Source organism: Pleurodeles waltl, chromosome 9 (genome assembly GCF_031143425.1).
Source record: "Pleurodeles waltl isolate 20211129_DDA chromosome 9, aPleWal1.hap1.20221129, whole genome shotgun sequence".
NCBI classification, from domain to species: Eukaryota; Metazoa; Chordata; class Amphibia; order Caudata; family Salamandridae; genus Pleurodeles; species Pleurodeles waltl.
In genome coordinates, this window is record NC_090448.1 from 463,618,014 (window position 1) to 463,637,529 (window position 19,516).

The 19,516-nt window shown below is 42.3% G+C and overlaps 1 long non-coding RNA gene across 1 annotated transcript in view; it reads left to right on the forward strand.

Moving 5' to 3' along the window:
• The first annotated feature begins 5,169 nt into the window (after positions 1 to 5,169).
• Positions 5,170 to 19,516, forward strand: part of LOC138258645 (uncharacterized) — a 44,369-nt gene continuing 30,022 nt past the window's right edge. The window contains exon 1 of the long non-coding RNA XR_011198478.1: positions 5,170 to 5,274. This is a non-coding gene — a long non-coding RNA (uncharacterized lncRNA). The remainder of the gene's footprint in view (positions 5,275 to 19,516) is intronic.

Sequence of the window (19,516 nt, forward strand, 5' to 3'; positions counted from 1 at the left end):
AAATATGGGCCACTGTTTCCTTACATTTCGGTGCTGCCAATTTCTGGAATCTGAGGGGAGCCACAAACTTCCTTCCACCCAGCATTTCCCCAGTTCCCAATGATAAAAATTTTACCTCACTTGTGTGAATAGGCCACGTACCTGCGACAGGGAAGGTCCCTAAATGTATTGTGGTGATAATGACAACTAAGGTGAGTGTATTAATTATTCCTGGGATCGGGAACCATTTAGGGAAACCTATCAAACCCTGATATTTCTGTAAAGTGTACATAGAGGGGAGTCAAGAGAGGTATCGCTTGAGAGGATTTCCCAAAGTTTTTCCCCAGAATGCCCTGCAGATGAAAACCATTGGATAAAAACACAATTTTTCTCTGCATTTTTGTGACGTAAACTACAGGAATATGCAGGGATCCACAAACTGCTTACCACCCAGCGTTCCCCAACTTGTTCCGTTAAAAACGCTACCCCACAGGTGTGCCTGGGCTTACTGCCCATGACAGGAATGGATCACACAACAGTCAATGGTAGTCCTTCATGAGGGTTACTGTTGACCCTGGGGTGATCCACTCCTGACGCAAGTGCCACCAGGCACAGGCACACAAGTGGGGTAGCATTTTTATCAGGACAAGTAGGGAACTGCTGAGTGGTAGATATTTTGTGGATCCCTCCATATTCCTGTAGTTTGCGTGACAGAAATGTGAGGAAAAATTGAGTTTTTATTCAATGTTTCATCTTTTCAGGCTACTCTCAGTAAGAAATCTTTGGGGAATCCACACAAGCCACACCTCTGTGGACTCCCCTGGGTGTCTACTTTTCAGAAATGTCTGGGTTTGGTAGGTTTCCCTATATGGTCGCCGAGCCCAGGACCCGAAAAGCAAGTGCCAGCTTTACAAAACCAGGTTGTTTGTGATTGATACTTTTGATGTCTCCACAAATACGATTTGGGTCGTCCCTGTCGCGGCCCTGTGAGATGATAAGGGTTACCCAAACCGTACGAGTCATCCAGCAGGACTGCAAAGTGGGTTTCTGCACCAACCCCGTAAGGCCTAAAAATATCTTCAACTCCACCAGAGAAGTGGGAGTCCACTGGCATGCCCTCCATGCTCCCTCAGAAATTGTTCGGAACGCAAATTTGTTTGCTGCACAATTTGTTGAAGAAAGTCAACATCCAAAAAGAGATGGACATAGTCAATTGGCAAAAAGCTGGCTGTATCTACTTTACATCCAGCGTCACCAGTAAAATGTGGAATTTGGGACTGAACTAAATTGGGGGGCTGCTAAGAGAGCACTCAGAACACTCTCTGTGCATGCTGCTGCGCACACCTGCTCTCTGGTGTGGGCTAACTCACTGAACAGACTGTGCTTGCGAAGGGACAGCACGACTGTCCTCATCCACTCCCTCAGAATAACTGGAAGAGGTATCATCGGATGGGACTCCACTGACTGAAAAATCACTCCCAGATTCTGCTTCATTGTCCTCTCCCTCAGAAGCTGCCTCAGTATCTGATGTCTCAGTCTCTGATCCTGCCTCAGAGCTGTCCCCCATAACCCGAGTTACAGCTTCAGCAGCAGTCATCCAACGAGATGCCATCTCTGCCACTGGCTAAACTGTCCCTCTAAAACAGTAGCCTAAGTAGGTAGCAGATATGGTGACAAAATTCCTTGTGTGTGTGATGTGTGTGACAGTAAATGTCAGTCACCTTACCTTTGCTTCTTCCTTCCATCAGCAGGTTCTCTGAAGACACTGAAAAAAACAAAAAAGAAACACTATTACTTCACTATGCCTCATACCCATCATCACAGTCTTTAGCACAGGTGGCGCCCAGAGCGACAAGCTTTTTTGCCTCCCCCCCTCCCATGACCTCCTCCTTGGATTTCCTCTCTGCAACCCAGCTAAATTGCCCTTCATATCTCCATTGCCCCCCATGCACATACATTTCATTTGTTTTAAAGCTCAGGTAGCAGTTGGCTTTACTAATCCACTCAGCAATTCACATAAATAAAATATAGATGTGTCTTCTGCACTACTTTATGGCGTCAAAACTGCCACCACACAAAAGTCTGATATCTTTCTCTTTTTATTGCTACCTAACCTAAAAGATATATCTATATATATATATATATATATATATATATATATATATATATATATATATATATATATATATGTATATATATATATATATATAATGAAGAAAAAAATCAGCACATTTATAGGGAGAGAGTGTATCTGTGTATCTCTCTCCATATGTATATATAAAGAGATCACTTTTATGTTTGTGGTTTCCCTGGAAGCCGATCGCAGCCTGCAGGGAAACCACACATATAATGACAAAAGTGATCTCTATATGTATATGTATATATACACTTATAGACAAGAGATTTCTGCCCTCTTTAGTCTCTCTTCTTATATATATGTGTGTATATACACATATATAGATTTTTTTATTAGCTGTGTGATTTCCTTGGGGATTTCCTTGGAGGAAGCTCGTGGCCCCCAGAGAAACCACACATCTATAAAAATAAAAATAAATCCCTCCCAGGGGGTCAGCCTTGGTCATAGGCTACCCCCTGTCAATTTCATTTTTGTTTTTGTTTATTTTGTTTATTTATTGGTTTTTTTTTTTAATCCCTGGGGAGGCGTGATTGCTCCCCCAGGGGTAAGCACACATAAAAAATAAAATTAAAAAGTCTGCCCAGGTTTTGTTGGGGGAGATTGGGGTGGGGGGTGGACCATTTTCTAAAGGGCCAACCCCAGAGTCAATTTCCTTTAAAAAAAAAAATATATATATATCAGTTTGGTATTTCTACCACCTTTTTCCACATGCAGAAAGAAGTCACACCCAACGTGTCAGCATCTCAGACTGAATTCTTTATTTAACTTGGCCACGCATTTCAACACCGAAGTGTGTTCATCATGGCCCAATTGAAAAAATTGTGCTAAATCACCTTTGAACTTAAATACACCCAGTTAATGGACATTGAAGAAATGCTTCAACAACAAAATAATAATATTTTTTCTCTCCAATACTCCTAAAAAACATAAACCAGAGCAAAAACTAAAAAGTTTCACATTGTTACTTGTTCCTTCCCAATTTATCAAAGGAATTTCAAATTTTATCAAAAGTGTGGGAATCCAAATAATGGTTGCCAAAACCACAGCTAACTAGCCATTTCACATTTCCCATTACGATGACCAGATCTTTTTCCCTTCCAATCTTACTGCAACCAAATTAATATCATAATACCTTTTGTAAATAAAATATATTTCTTCAATTATTCAGCAAAGTGGCCAATCAACAAAAAAAAAAAATATGAAGTAATTCATAAATCATATCAATTTCATAATTCATGGTACAAGCAGAATTCCTAATACATTAACAAATCTATATAAATAATCTGTCATCATAACTGAAAAATCCACACCCACCCCGTGAAATTTATAAATGTGAAAATTAATAGAAAACACACAAATTTTTCAATTCTAATATTCAACCTAATGAAGCGCAAAATGGAAATATTCATAAAGATATATACCAATTAATAATTTTTATCACATCAAACCAACATGTACATAAAGCGCCTCATCCTCATTCAGGCTTCTGGGTGACTTACTCCCAAGTAAGATGATATATTCTGATTCCCTCACTCTTAAAAGCCTTTCTCTATTACCTCCACGTATAGTCCTTTCAATTCTATCAATACCGAAAAATACCAAACAATCAGCGTCCCAATTATGCACTTTCTCCCAATGCCTAGCAGCAGGATATGAAATTTCATAATTCTTAATCGCCCTATAATGCTCTAAAATCCTCTTTTTCACAGGGCCAATCATGCTGCCAATATAATGTAATCCACAGGGACATTGTAAGACATAGATGCAATAATCTGAACCACAGGAGATAGATTTATTTATCCTCCTACCCTCCCCCAAAGCTGTCCCATATGTTTTCACATTCTTACTATTCTTACATGCTTTGCACTTCCCACATTTGAAAAAAAAACTTTTGTTGACATAGCCATCCAATCTTTTTATTTTGTCCCCCAAATAGCTACGAACTAAAATATCACGTAATGACCTGGACTTCTGGTATGCGAATTGAGGACAAGGGTCCAGGGTCTTCCCAATTACAGAATCATGCTTCACTAAATGCCAATGTTTCATCACAATTCTCTTGACAGCTCGGCTTTCACGATTATAAGTAGCTATTACTCTCATCTCTGGAATATCATCCTTTTTCTTATTTCTTTATGTCAATAGAGTTTCCCTAATAATTTTAGTCACTTTCTAACTGGCTATTCATAATATGTTATTCTGATAGCCTCTTGCTCTAAACCCATTAAACATCCTGTCTTCCTCCTCTTTATAGGATTCAAAGGTACTGCAATTCCTTCTAGCCCTAAGTAATTCACCATATGGGATGTTCCACTTCAAATTAGTGGAATGATAACCATTTGCATGCATATATATATTAACCTCTGGGGGGGGCGGTCGCACCCCACTCAGGGGCAAACACAGTTTATTTTTTAAAAATGCCCCCGGGGAGGGGGGGGTCGGCCCATTTTCAAGGGGGCCGATCCCCCCAGACGACATCCCAGGTGTCTAGTGGGGTTTCTTGGGCATGGATCGCACCGTGGCTGCGATCTATGCCCTGGAAACACATTCAGGAAGGTCTTGCTTGAAAGGGGAGAATCTCCCCTTCCAAACAAGGCCTTCCTGAAGGCTGGGGAGGCCTTTTCTGGCCCGTTTTCCCCACTGGGGCAGAAAGCGGCCTGACCTCTGCTTCCTGCTCCGGTTAGGAAAACAAACTGTGATGTCAGCGCACCTGACAGTGCACTGATGTCACAGAGGGGCAGGAGGGGGTCAGGGGAAGACACAGGAGCTCTTCTGTGTCTCCCAATGGGGATTAAATAAAATAAAGTCCTCTAGTGCGAGCACGAAGGATTTTTAAAAACTCCTCCCTGGCGTCGGCCAACAGCCGTGACCCGCAACAGGGAGGGTGTGCGTGCGTCGGCCAGTGGCTGATGCACGCACCTGTGGGGTTAATGTTTTAACACACTATAATAACAGGAACGTTGTTATAATGTATTACAATTTTATTTAATATAGAACTGTTTATTGTGTGAAACGTATATCTTAACAATAATACCTTGGTTATTTTTTTATCTTAGATATGTAGAAGATTTAAAAACTGAACTCCAGAAAGAAGTCAGAGATTCAGGAAATATGAACCACGTTGTTAGGAAAATATTAGGAAACTGTCACTTTCTCAGGTGAGACTTCTTTCAGCTTTGAAGTTGCGAAATGGGATATGCTGCGTCTAGTACATGTACAACTTGCAATCCAGATGAGGCTGGTTATTCCTGTTACTATACCTTAGCAGGAATACTAGGGTCTGGTGGTTAGAATAAGAAACCCCTTTTTGCAACCTCAAATGAATAGATTCATGCTCAGTTTGTGTGCAGTTGCTTGACATTTCATATTTATTTTGACCCTTGGAGGCTGGAAATAACAGAAAATGGCTGGTTGTACTAGTACAACCACAGCAAGAGACACTTTCTCTTCAAAAAATACTTCTTACTAGTATATTGTGTAACCTTTGAATGTAAGACATGCCATCATGTTCATTTTTCATGCAAGTCACCACCAAACACATTTCACAAATAAATGTGTATTTTAGGTCATTTTCGTGAATGTTCACGACCTTTTGTGACAAAATGCTCAATTTTGGATAGCTGGGCTTTTTTTGTCTGATGTTACAGTGGTTAATGTGTATGACCATAAGGTCATGTTCATGAAGAGTGATGTCCATAGATAAGATGTTGTTTATAGGTCTGCATAAAATTTAGGCCATTCTGCAGGTTGACTTTATCCACTGTGGTTTTGGCATTCTTCATAATATTTGTTCCCTGTGTCTTTGGCCAAAAACTATACCTCTCACGTGGGCAGTAGAAAACACATCTGCTCTATTACCAAGTCAGTTTTACCTACACTCAACACGAAAATCACATATTCCATATTTTCTGTGTTGTGCTGGTTGCAGCCTCGTTAATATAGAAAGTGGGCTGAGGCTGCCTGGGCCCAATCTACAAAACCACAATGCCAGCTCAAAGCTTGTCCTTTGGTTGTCTCCGTTTTTCCTTTAATGAGCCAAAACATTGAGTTGTCATCCCCAAAGGATGGGATAAGTATAAAAATGAAATAGCTCTATCCCTGCACCCGGAAGTGAAAGAAGATGAAACTGAACTCCCATGAAAGATAAAGTGAACAACCCCTTGAGCAAGAGGAGGAAAAGAAGATGAGGCCTAATTTTCTGAAGCCTGTCAGGCAGTAAGATTCAGGTTAATTAGGAACCATGGGTACTTGCAGTCATGCTACCTAGATTCCTTTCAAGAAGAAAACTTCAACACCACAGGGTTAGGAGCCCATGAGCTGCAATCCTGGATTGACATTGTGGAAAACCTGTATAATCCTTCAACAAGAAGCTACAAGGTACTGCTCAAATCCCATCTCCAGATGGACATAGAGGATTTACACTCTGTGTCTGGTGATGTTCTGTTCAGCTCCATCCCTCTCCCATCCTGCCAGCTGATGACCAATTGAGCCACACCTAATCCCTCTATTGTGTGACTGTCTGAGAGGAATTCACAAAGTCTGTCAGCTACACCCAGTCATCTGACCCAGGACAGGCTGTAGGCATAAAGGACTAAGGGAAGAAACATGCCAACTTTCTAAATGTGGCATTTTCAAAACTTTAATAAACATTCCGACTTCACTATGAAAGAGGAGTTTTCACTGGGATTCCAAAGACAACAAACATGGCCTGTTTACCTGTTCTCATGTTGAAGTTATAGCTTGTAATACAGCCTTAGCCATCTAGTGCCTGCAGTCTGTTTCCGGGTCACATGACTGGGTGTAGTTCACAGTTGGACTTTGTGTATTCCTCTTAGACAGCTATACACAATAGAAAGATTAGGTATGCCTCGATGGGCCATTACTGGCAGGATGGGGTTGAGTTGCAAACACCCCACTTACACCTGAATAGGCTGTGTCCTGCCTTCATACAAAGGATTGCAAACCTCCTGTCAGGAGCCAGAGCAAGGCAGGCAGGAAACTTGTGCTCTTCTGACAATAACCTCTAGAAGCTTCTCCAGCTTCAAAGTAGCCACCAGGGATACATTTTGGACCTCAGACACCAACTCTCCAACTCCTGGACCTGTGGATACTACAGAAGAAGAGGTGCTGTACTGCTTTGCTACTCCGCTGCCTGCTGCCCTGCTTGCTGCGAAGGAAGATTAAACCTGCACCCTTCATTCCAGGCCAAAATGACTCCAAGGGTTAACCAGCTGTCCACCTGTACAGGAACATAACAAGCTCAAGAGTCTCCCTCCAGTTGCCCAGCTGACCTCCAGCTTGGACCTGCTTGCCTCTCCTGGGGTTTGTTTCTGAATCCCAAGTGGTGCCCCTCAGGGAAATCTTGGTGGATCAGATCTCGTCCTTTTCTCTCAGTTACATTAGTCTCCCACATGCAAAGACAAACAGAAACAGAGGCAGGAGATGGTTCAATAGAATGCATTGCATCAACTGCTTCTTACATAAAATGGCATGAAATGCAATAATTAGAATGATGAAACATAACAGAAGCAAAATGGTGACAAGAAAAGTGAAACAGAGGAAAAGTCCCACCATACTGTCACTATGCACATTATATGCCATTTCTACTTTAGCTATGTTAGAGCGCAGCAGGATAAGCCCCTGGGAAGACATCATCCCATATACCTGAGTATGACAGTAGCAAGGAAGCCTGCTGTCTATAGAGGTACAATCACCATGTGGGCCAGGGAACCGGTAGTCTCAGCAAGCAGCTGTAATGAAGTCAATCAGCATGCGGTTGTAATCATCTGGCTGGAACCTCTCTCTAACGTGTATGGGACAGGGAAGTGTTTTTATAATAAAACAGCTAACGTTCTGGGAAAATGTCCCATGTTAGGATGTGTGTGTTTCTGTGAACGTTAGAGTCATGGTGTACCATCTGTGCCAACAGTCCTATCTCGCTGCAGCCTTGAGGAAAGCACAAAGTGAAAACAATGTCTTGCTAAGGAATGTAATGCTTTTAGGCAAAAGAACAACTAGATAAAGAAAATAAAACACCAACACGAATGTGACCAATTATAAAATAATAAGATAAGCAGAGTAAAATGTTACTAGGCTAAAGGGCACAAGCAGCTGGCCTTCTTGCTAAACGCACTCTCAACACGCATGTCTGGTAGTGAGCCCACAGCGAGAACATCAACAGATCAGCATCAATTATAAGTAAGCGCTGCATAGAAAGACAGATTTTCAGTGCACATTTGAAAAGGCAGCAGAGGCATCGAAATACGGGTGGCACACAATCCAAAACTTGTCTGAATGACAGAGACCAGTTGCACTTCAGTTCTTTTAGGAGTGGTGCTCCGAAATACTGCATCATGCGTTTATGACACAGTTGAACTGGTGGAAGCGCTTTCAGTCCTCCTTGTTGTGATAGGACAGCCATTGCGGATACAAAATAGCAACAGCAAGATGCTACCTATTATAGCCAAAGTAATAGGAAATCTCCAGAAAATACTGGAAAATATTGTGTGTATGACCTAAGGTATTGAGCCAAATATTGAAGATAAGGTGTGAATGAAACCAGAACCAATAGCCTTAAACCAATGCACAATCCCAGGAGTACTGGACGTGTTAAATGTTCGTCTCATGAGTTTACCAAAGTGTCTCCTAAAGTTTGTACTTAAAAGTGACTGTATTTCGACAGATGACCTCACCACTTGGAGTGCATAAGTCTTGCGTGCAGATTTCAGCGCCATGTGTTTTTGAAACAATAAAACCTTTAGTCTGCTCAACTAGTCAAAATTCACATTTGAGGTAGCAATGTGAGGCCAAATATTTGCTACTTTCATGTGTTGTGCAGGGGGAAAAAGAACATTTCTGCAACAAGTGACAATTTGGGAGACCGAAACGACGTAAGCAATTCCGGCTCGCATTCCACAACAGCTCTCACTGTTTAGAAGCACATAGCTTCCATTAGAGAGCACCTGGAATGCAGGTCTAATCAAGGGGACTGGAACTCCCTTCAGATAGCAAGCTAAGTTTGCTGCCAAAACGCCCACTTACAAAACATTGAATGGCTCACAGAAGTCTTGCATTCACTGCCACTAGAAAGACCTCTTTCATGCCATTAAAACGTTTGTATGAAAAGGGAAGCTCCCTCACGTCATGGATGTAACTTTCTCCTAGTCACTCATATCTGCCTACCAGAATGTGTTTCAAACAGCGCATGAATCGTAGTGTTGAAATAGGCAGATTAATAACACTGTGTATTAACCATTCAGCAGATGGTATTTCAGCCACAGTAAAAGGCAACTTTTCTACTTTCTCAATGTTCAGCATGACATAAGTTGCTTTCTTTTTAGCTATTATTTGTTGCTATCATGTCAGATTAAATGTAGAAAATATACTCCTCGTGCTGACATGTTGCCAGGGAACACAACCTGATTTCAGTGTCTGCAGTGTCCAACACAACTGCATAGTGGACCTTAACTGACTTTGTCTTTGTAAAAATGACATGTCACTTTGCACAATGTCTATTGCAGAAGGAACAATGTTGTTTAAAGGCGCTAATCCCATCATCTACAATGGCTAATGCTTTCTGTAAATTTTCCTGATCTATTTGCCTTAACCAGTCAGTAGCTTCTTGTTGAGAAAGTTTCCAAATTTCATTATAAACTGCACATAAGAAGCACTTTCTACTTTGTCTTCTGGGGCTTAACAGGAAAGCCTGCAAGTGTATGTTGTTAGACAGGAGACTGAGGTGTTCTTCAACAGCATCTAGTGAGGAACTTTTTAACCATTGCTGGCATAATTTCCCTACACAGTATGTTGTCACTATACCTGAATGTACTTATGACACATAGCAAGGGTCTGGCCTATCTGTTCCAAAACCCAGCGTGGAGTTTACAAAATGTGAATAACAACCATTTGAGTCTACTGGCCACAATAACCACCCACCAGGACGTGAAAATGATGTGTTAAATGTTCCATTTTGCACCCACTCATCGAGCTGATCTTCAGTTGCATTAATGTATTTTTGCCATTTGTAAAAGTTAGCAGGGGCAAAGATACTGGGTGCATTCAAATCCTTAATTTTTGCCAAGCCTAAACAACTTGTCTTTTATGCAGCTTCATTTAAAGTATAATTTGAAAAGGTATCAGGCATGCTCTAAATAAAGCTTCCTTTCCCCTTATTTGTCAATTTTTAGTTCCCCATACACTTTTTAAGTCCATCGACTTCAGCCAATATTCATAGCCTTCTATAGCCAACTGGGAAACAAAGGAATTAGAATAGATCAATTTTTGCATAAGTCAACAAAAATATGTTGCACTTCCAAAACTGACCATTTGAAATATTATGCCTCAGCATTTTTAATATTGCGCTCAGAAAAATATGCAAACTTTTCAGAATATATTTTTCGAACTCAGCTGGACAATTATCTTATTGAGTGTAATTAAAAATAGCCTTTGGGGTACTTGCTCTGTGAATGTAATGATGTCGATAATAAGTATAAAAGAAAATATCTCCATAAATCTCGATTGATAAACATCTTCACTTTCAAATACAGTAAAATATCCTAATTCAGATAGCATAGAATCAACTGTTTTTACATCCCAGTCATCAGAAACAACTCCAGGTGTTATTGCATCATTCACCGAAAGTTTAAATACGTATGGAATTTGAATAACCTCCGTCAGGCTATATGGATCAAAAGGTACTTTATCCCAAACAATCCCGTTAGGAATTGGTATGACTGAAATGTTCACTATGCACAAGTCTCTGTGGATCTTATGGGAGGAAAAAGTGTAGTTGTAGGACCACTTCCACCAGTTCAGCTGTTGAGCGTTCAGGAAGGTAATGACCATGAATTAGTAGGAAAAAGATGATGACAAACCCAATCCAAAGAAGGAAGGCAAGTACAGTTAATAAGAGCCACAGATAGTTCCATGGAAGAATGAAATAGTTAATTTTGAGCCACTTTATCGGCTTATGTGCTCTTGACAGTCTTGTTGCAGAAGAGGCAGATGAGTCGGTGGAAGAATCATTGACGTCGGCAAAGTATCCAGAAGCAGTTTGGGCAAAAACTGGAGCCGTGTTTAGTAGAGGAGAGCTGGCAGAAGTCTCCCTGGGTGGTTCACAGTAGGCTATTCCATCCGTTTGAGTTGAATTTGAGTAGAAGCTCTCAACATTGTTGACATTACTTGTCACAGAAGAAGTTAATGGGACAAATGAAAGATCATTTTCCACCCTACCCAAGCTTGGAGAGTTGTCAGAGTTTCTACTTAAAACATGTGGGGGAATATCCTGGTCTGTAGTGAGAAGGAGTCGGGTACAACCCCGGAATCCTCTAGGTCTGCTGTGCAGGACTAGCCATATGGTGTAGCTTGGCATTGTCGATGGAGACAAAATGATTTTATTTAGAACTAGGCATTGTTGGTAGAATAACAGTTCTGGTGCTGTGTATTCTCAGGACTGGAACTGGTACACGATAAGAAAGACCAAACCCCTTTTTCACAGCTATCTTTTCATGCACCAGAGTACCATCTTTTGGAATCCAGCCGGTGTTATTGGTGCATCCCCTATTCCCAAGGAGGCAGCAATGCTGCTGCGTTGCCGTCACGGAACAGTTGTAAGTCCTGCAAGACAGTGACACATTCATTTATGTCAAAAGGTGTATCTGACGCCTCTGCGCCAGGACCATCAAGATCTGAAACATACATTTGTGTTCTAAACTGGCATTCATATGGGGTACGCCCTCCCAGGGACCTTCTGGGCAGATTATTAAGTGCTCTCTGGACTCCATACAGGTGATTATGCCAACTATGATCCATGCCTAATACTCTAGCTGTCAAGGATTGCTTTAAATCCAGGTTTCTTTGCTCCACAATACTGTTTTTCTCTGGATGATGTGGAGACGAATACAGTTGGACCCCTAACAAAGCTATGATGTCCCTGAGTGCCCTTGAGGCAAAAGCAGGGCCCTGGTCTGAGTGGAAAGCTGCAACTGCATATGTGCTGATAAAGACCTGCTAATCTTTAATAGCAGTTTGAGTGTCACCTGAGTGTTGTGGCCATACCCATAGAAATCTTGAGCATGAGTCAACAGTGACTAAGATGTATTTGTATACACCAGCAGGTGTCAAGGGACCACAGCGGTCCAGTTACACACATTGAAGAGGTTTGTTGAAAATTAGGAGGGGTGTCTGCAGTGGGTGTTTAATGGTGGACCATCTTATTTGCTGACAGATGTCACAGCAAAGGACATACTACTTGGTCTATTTGTATATACCTGCCCACCAGTAACGTGCTTGTGACAGTGAAATAGTAGCCGCCACACCCGCATAGGCTGGAGCAGCTCCCTCGTGCACTGCTTTAATCAACTTAGGTCTTTGATCTTGGTTGGGGATCACACAATCACCCACCCCTGGTATTGTTACTAGGGCAGTGGTAGACTTTTCATCCTTGGCGTGGTCTCCCTTAACTTTTTGCCTCTGTTCCCCAGGTTTTTGATGTGTGCTGGACTCTGATTTTGCTGTTTTTGTTACTCTGTGCACTTTACCACTGCTAATCAGTGCTAAAGTGCAAGTGCTCCTTTACAAAATGTGTATGTTATTGGCTTATCCACGATTGGCATATTTGATTTACTAGTAAGTCCCTAGTAAAGTGCACTGGAGGTGTCAGGGCCTGTAAATCAAATGCTACTAGTGGGCCTGCAGCAGTGGTTGTGCCACCCACATAAGTAGCTCTGTAATCATGTCTCAGAACTGCCATTATAGTGTCTGTGTATGCTGTTTTAACTGTAAATTCGACTTGGCAAGTGTACCCACTTGCCAGGCCTAAACCTTCCCTTTTCAAACATGTAAGGCATCCCTAAGGTAGGTCCTAGGTAGCCCCAAGGTCAGGGTGCAGTGTATAGATAAGGTAGGACATATAGTAATGTGTTTTATATGTCCTGACAGTGAAATATTGCTAAATTCGCTTTTCACTGTTGCAAGGCCTGTCCCTCTCATAGGTTAACATAGGGGCTACCTTTAAATCGGATTAAAGTGTAGATTCCCTTTGCGAGCGGATGGACATGTGGAGTTTGGGGTCTTTGAGCTCACAATTTAAAAATTAATCTTTTAGTAAAGTTGATTTTAAGATTGTGTGTTTAAAAATGCCACTTTTAGAAAGTGAGCATTTTCTTGCTTATACCATTTCTGTGACTTTGCCTGTTTGTGGATTCCCTGTCTCGGTCAGTTTGACAGTTGCACCTCACACTAGACAGTGACACAAAAGGGAGCTGGGGTGTAGCCTGCATATCCTGATGAGCCACCTGTGCTAGGAGGGAGGGGAGGAGTAGTCACTCACACCTGAAAGGGCTGTGCCTGCCCTCACACAATGCAGTCTCCAACCTCCTGATGACTGTCTGGAACCTGGCCTGGGCAAGGCAGGATTTCACATTCACAAGAGACTTTGCTTTGAAGTAGGCCTACTTCAAAGGATAAATTGGGTATAAGAAGGGCACCCAAAACCACAGACTTTAGAAACCCTTCTGGAAACAAGAGGAACCTCTGCCTGGAGAAGAGCTGAAGAGCTGAGGAAGAAGAGCTGCCCTGCCTGTGACTCTGCTTTGTGGAGCTATCCTGCAGTTGCTGCTTCTGCCAGGGTAAGAGGGCAAAGACTGGACATTGTGTGCCTTCCATCTTGAGAAGAACTCTCCAAGGGCTTGATTTAGAGCTTGCCTCCTGTTGTTTGAAGTCTCAGGGACAGCAAAGACTTCTCTCTGCCAGCACCTGGAGTCTCTGGAGAGACTCCTACTCTGCCCTGTGGTGCCCATCCAGTTCCTGAGACCCTGAAAGGAGAAGCTGGCAATCTAAAGAAAAGGAAATCCACGCACAGAGCGCCGTGCTGGGAAAAGATTGACGCAACTCTGATCTGTGGCTGAAGAAAAGACACGCCGCCGGCTCCGCAGCTGAAAGTCTACGCTCGCCAGAAACGCGTCCAAAGAATCGACGCACAGAGCAGGAGAAACGACACTCAGCATCGCTGACGGAGGCTGGGAGATCGCGCCCCTACCCAGCAAAAGGAGAAACGACGCAGGGTCCCGCTCATGAGTGGAATCAACGCATTTGAAGCCCTTTTTGACGTGCACTCGCACTCTGAAGTTAAGCCTACTGCTCTGCCAAGCTACCAAGAGGGTAAGCAGGGGTTAGCTGAGGGTGATTCTCTTTTACCCTGACTAGAGTGAGGGTCCTTGCTTGAACAGAGGGTAACCTGACTGTCAACCAAAGACCCCATTTCTAACAGGCAGTATTGAGGCTAGATATGCGGTAGGAACTTTTGGCAGGATATGCCTTTGGCATCGGCTTGCCTTCAGCCAATGCTTTCACAGCAGCCAGTGTTTCATCATCCAACCTCGTTCGTGAACTAGTTATTGCAGCAACAGAAGCCGTAGCTGCTGCTGTCTTGGCTGCTTCATCAGCCAAGGTATTGCCAGTAACATGTATTCCTTCACGTTGATGATGTTGCCTTTTGAAACTCTGAACCCATTCTTGTGCCAGTAATGCAGATATTCATTGAAGGACTGGACACAATAATATGAATCACAGATGATTAGGGTTAACTGTCCTGTATCTGTGTGTTCCAGTGCCATCAACAGAGCCTTGAGCTCTGCTAATTGTGCAGTGCAGTCCCTTAAGGTCTGCTTGTAAGTGTGTTGTGGATAGAATTCACCATCCTTCATGAAGCCACTGACAACTGCACAGGAGGCGAAGTATTGATGTTTAGTGTCCACTCTGGGTTGGGCTGAGCCATCAGTGTACATAATTTTTTGATATTGTGCAATAGATAATGTGTTTGCTGGAACTGGGTATTCAAGTTCATATTGTAGAAATTCTTGAGTTTGTAATTTTAGGTCAAAAACATAGTCAACATCAGTGGCCATCAGAGACGTTGCCCACTGAATCCAATGTGGATGTAGTGCCTAATCATTAGGAATGCTGTCTTTGGTGACAACCTCAAGGGCTGGGATCGGAGATACGACAATGATGCATTTCCCCTGGGCCAGAGGTCTCTCTTTAATGAAAGCCAACTAAACAGCAGTCAGAATTTTTTTTGTTCAGCTGTGGAGTACAAATGTGATTTGTATGCAATAAGGACGATATCACCCTCATTGAACGTTACGTAGGTGAAACTAATGGCACCACCAGTTACTCTGATGACCAAATATGTTTTGTTGTCTCTTGTGTGTAAATGTTTAGCTGCAAGCATGTCTTGTTGCAATGCTCTGAGAATGCTTGTGTGTTCAACTGTCCAATATTTACTTGAACAGTCAGGATGTATTAAGTCATACAATGGTGTGATGCGTTGTGCATAATCTGGAATGTAAGTTCTGCCAAAATTGAAAAAGCCCAACAGTGAATGGAGCTTTTTGATAGTGTTCGGTGATTGCAGTTGTGTGCATTTTTCTCAAAGTTCAAATCCCAAAAATAGGACACTAAGGAAGTCTATTTTTGTTTTATTAAAATTAAATTTGTAGCCTATTTTGGCAAATTCCACAACAATGCAGCTCACCTGTCTTACATGTTGAACTACATCATCATCCGTAAGGTAGATATTGTCTACGTAGGACAATACCTCAGGGTCAATGTTGTGTAAAATTGAAAGAAAACGAGCTGAAAACAATCCTGGACTGTTTATATACCCTTGTGAGTGTCAGGAACTTTTTTTTCTGTGAGCCTAAAGTGCTAAAACTTGCTAAGTCCCTACTTTCAGGTGCAATATTTTGGCAGAAAAACCCATTTTAAATATCGAGGGTTGTTTTGTATTTTTTGCACACTATGGACCTCATTATGATCCTGGCGGTCTGGGCCGCCATGCCGGCAGTGGCGGTATATACAGCCATCTGGCATGGCGGCCCAGACCGCCATATTATGATCCGCCCTAAACCCCACGGCAGAATACACCGCCACCGCCAGCGGAAACGCTGGCGGGGCGGTGTATTCCAATCCGACAAGGCAGCGCTGCAAGCAGCGCTGCCCTCCGGATAATGATACCCATTCCGTCAGCCTTTTTGCAGCTGCACCCGCCGCACACCAACATTGGCGGCGGCTCCATTTGGAGCCGCTGTCAATGTTACGCCCTTTTCCCCGCTGGGCTGGTGGTCAGAAGCACGGTTTCCACCCACCGGCGCAGCGGGGAAAACATTACATGGCCGGCGGCGGGGAAGTTGCGCTGGCGGTTATCTATTGATCGCCAGCGCGGATCTCGGCGGTTTTAACCGACGAGATCATAATGAGGGCCTGTATTGTTAATAAGTGCTGTACTGTGTGCATTTTGGATAGCAAATGTGAGTGTGAGACTATTTAAATGTCCGTAGTCTAAGACTATTCTATATGAATGGTCCTGTTTGGCTATGGGGAACAACGGGTTGTTCATTGGTGAGACACAGGGTTCAATTACCTCCTGGAACTCTAGCTGTGTGAGGAGTTCCTTCAAGGGTGCTCTAGCTTCATGCTTTATTTGATATTGGGGTTGGGATCTAATTGATATTATATGGTAGGGAGATCCTTTATCCTACCCTACCCTACCCTACCCTAGGTTGTGGTATAACGCGGGTGCCTGTGTTTGCACCCACTCAATGGCACAAGCCTCCCTGAGCTCTCTAGGGACAAGGGGTGAGGAAGAGAGTTCAATTACCTCTTCCCCATATGGGAGATTATGGCCAAATTTTGGTGCTCAATCTTTTTCAGCAAGTAAAATATCATAAATGGTAATAACGTGATCTCAAAAGATGGTGTCTATTGTGCCCTCAATGTTTCCTTCTAATTGTATTTTTTACTTTATACACCCTAGGGTGGGGAGACCGGCATGTCCGCGGTCTCGACTTGTAAAAAGTCATTAGTTGCTTTCACCTCCAGATGCTCTTAAAGATTCTGGCGGCCTATGTGACCTCTGCTGCACTGTCAAGCAGGGCCAGTGCCCATTTCCTGTTCTTTAGTAAAGCTCTCATCCTGAGTGGTATTTCATATAGAAATTGCTGCCACCTTTTTAGGTCGAGCGTTAGAGTTCGGCCTGCTGTATACTAAAGTATACAATAGAGTGAGTTCCAGCATTCTGATTTGTTAGTTGCAGTGTCTTTCAAAAATCCTTGCTTGCTAGTGGTCAGTTCAGCCTCATGGTCCTGCCTTTTTTCACTTTGGGAGCAGCACAAAGTACTGTGTAATTACGCTATGTCCTGTTTATCCCTTCTGAAGGGGACTTTTTCTTTCAGTATTGCCCTGTTTGCCTTGCACTGTGGGTGTGTGGTCAGTCCCTCCTCCCCATCAGTTCCCTCTGTAAAGATAAACCAACATCAGAGAGTGGCTTTTCCAGGGCCAGCTCACCCTCGCTCTCGCTCTCTTCCTCTTGTTTTATGTTGTGTAAACATGATTCAGTTTCTCGTGCATATTTTTTAAAAGTCACTGTAAAAGATGAGTCCCATCTTTTTTCTTTAATTTGGAATCTCTTGAGATGAGGACTCAAGGGCTCGTGGTTTCCCGAGCTCCGCTGTAAACAGGGCTATAAATTTCGTTCTTATCTCTTACATTTGCTGTGCATTCAAATGAAGGGCTTATTAGTTTGTCCCTCCTTTGTTTTTTGCTTCGATCGTGGGCGCACGGTTACATTTACGTGCCGGCGGTTGGCGAGGGCACTAATGTACTTCACTGGGCTGATTTTGTTTTTATTTACATTTGTGTGTAATCGTCCTTTGAAAGAGCATTTAAAATGTGCTTCCATCCAAAGAATTTGCAAGCATCCATTACAAGCCAGTCCTTCGTGTTATTGACATTTAAATGATGAAGGCTATTTTTCGTAGCTCTTTCTTAACATGTTAACAGCAGAAAGCAGCAGGCATTTGCTTCTATTTTATGCTGTGCTGTAAATATTTACAAGCAGCTCCCTGGGAAACAGTTAGAGTGCAGTGCTTGTTTTGAAGAAGCTGTTCAGGCATGTGTTTTCCTCATGGGATTTCGTTAGCACTGGTTTACTCACAACATGCAAACACGCTGTTGTGTAGGATCCGCTGATACATAGCGCTACTTAAAGAAGGAGTGCGCTTATACTCAAAGAAATGAGTCACGGCCAAATGCATACGGTAAGAATCAGAGGTTTAAACAAGTACTAATATATGTGGTATAAAAGAGGACCGGGCGGGACAGGAAGGAAGTGCGGGTAAAACAGAGTCTTTAAGGGAGTAGAGTAAATGAGAGCATCTGAGGTAAAATAAGGGATGTTGCCATCCATTCATAAGTGGGTTGGCAAAAGAGGGAGCTGAACACTGAGGTGCACAATGAATAATAGCTTCAGGTTTTGTTTTTTTCGGAAAGGGATGATGCCATAACATCATTAAAAGTAGTATGTGCCCTCATCTCAGAAAGTATTCATCACCTCAATATCATTTTTTCATTTTCCGTAATCATATTTGCTCTCAAACAAAAACGTGCTCTTTTCTGAAAACATTTCTAGAGGTTAAGGAGTGGGACACGAGGATTTCTACCACTGACAGGAATTTGACAGTATTACACGCTTTCCCACCTTAACTTTTGTACGGAAAAGAGGAGAACATGAGAGATGCTACAACGAACTATGTACATTGTTAGTGTGTGTTTTACATTGCATGGCTGCTTTGCACTCTTCAGCACTTCAGGTATATCATCTTAAAGTAACACTTTCCATTTCTGCTTTTAATTTTTTATTTTAAAGAACAAAAAAGGGATTAAGCCTTATTCTAAGTCGATTAGAATTGACCAGAAATGTCACTGTTAGATCATAATATGTTTTAGAACCATTTCTTAAACTAAGCATTCCTGTGTCCGCACTTAGCGCCTGATTTCTATGTTAATGAATAGCGATAAAAAATCTCTTAATGCAGAAATAGAAGATAATTGGAAATCCTATGCAAAGGTTAGCACCCTGGGGCTCCCATCACTGAATGTACACTGTCCCACTTCGAGAGTATAAAAATAGCAGTTGTTTGTAATTAGTCAGAAAATAGAAAATAGATTACTTGAACTAGCCAATGATAGTACATTTTCAGTTTGTGGTTATAGGCCCTATCACAGATTGCAAAGGTTGTGTTAATCTAGGTGACTCAACTTCACAGTAGAATTGTGTCAGCAAGCTAACAACTCAAGTGCGATGGGGAAAGTGGTATTCTTTTGGAATTAGAATGGCAGATTTATATCAGGATGCAAAATGGCAATATTTTCATTTTTTGCTGCAGAAAGAGGAAGAAGGTAAATGGAAGAGTATTTTAGTTATATGTAGGGCCACTGGAATTAGGTAGCAGGAAAAAACAAAATTATTAAGCAGGGTTGACCAATTTATGTGGCAAGAAAGATCCAGTTATCAATTAACAAAGCCAATAGCTCTAACTCAAGCAAATGCGAGACCTATTG